Genomic DNA, 717 nt, shown 5'->3' with positions numbered 1-717 from the left:
TATATATATATATAAACATTAGTATTGTAAAAATAACATAATTTTGTTGTATGCATGCAAAGCCCCCTTAATTTTCTCGATTTCAAAAAAATAAAATAAAATAATAAAAAAATTGAAAAATCTGAAAGTAATGCACATTTGACTGAAAATTGCATCAAAAAACCATTTTTAGGAAATATATTTCTCTTCTACATAATTTGATCAGTAATAAAAAATGAAGCTTAGAAGAAATTAAAAATCAGTACTCTTCGCCTGAATAAATAATGCCCCAAAACATTCAATTCAAACTAATATTTAATAACTAAACTAATAATATCAAGCTCAAATATCATAATAATAATGAGCAGATAAAATTATGAAGAATACACCCAAAAGAAAAAAACCCATGAAGCAGGGCTATAAATGAAGCTAAAATTTTAAGCTGCAATTATTTACTCTCACAAGTGAAACAGCAATTATAAAAAACGAATGCCAGCATTCGTCCCAAGATCCGGAGATGCATATCGTTAGAGAAAGGTATACAATATAATTAATATTTCATGCAATTGAAATTAATGAAAATAGGTAAACATTCGTTCGGCAACATCTTTCATCCAGCCACTAGAACTAGAATGCTTCTCCTGCAAGAATATTAATATATATATATATATATATATATATATATAAAAGGCAAATATAAATTTTAGATGAATGCAATAAGACAAACAATAGATTGGA

Source organism: Phalaenopsis equestris, unplaced genomic scaffold, assembly GCF_001263595.1.
Source record: "Phalaenopsis equestris unplaced genomic scaffold, ASM126359v1 Scaffold000002, whole genome shotgun sequence".
NCBI lineage: Eukaryota > Viridiplantae > Streptophyta > Magnoliopsida > Asparagales > Orchidaceae > Phalaenopsis > Phalaenopsis equestris.
Note: the sequence above shows the minus strand (reverse complement) of the source record.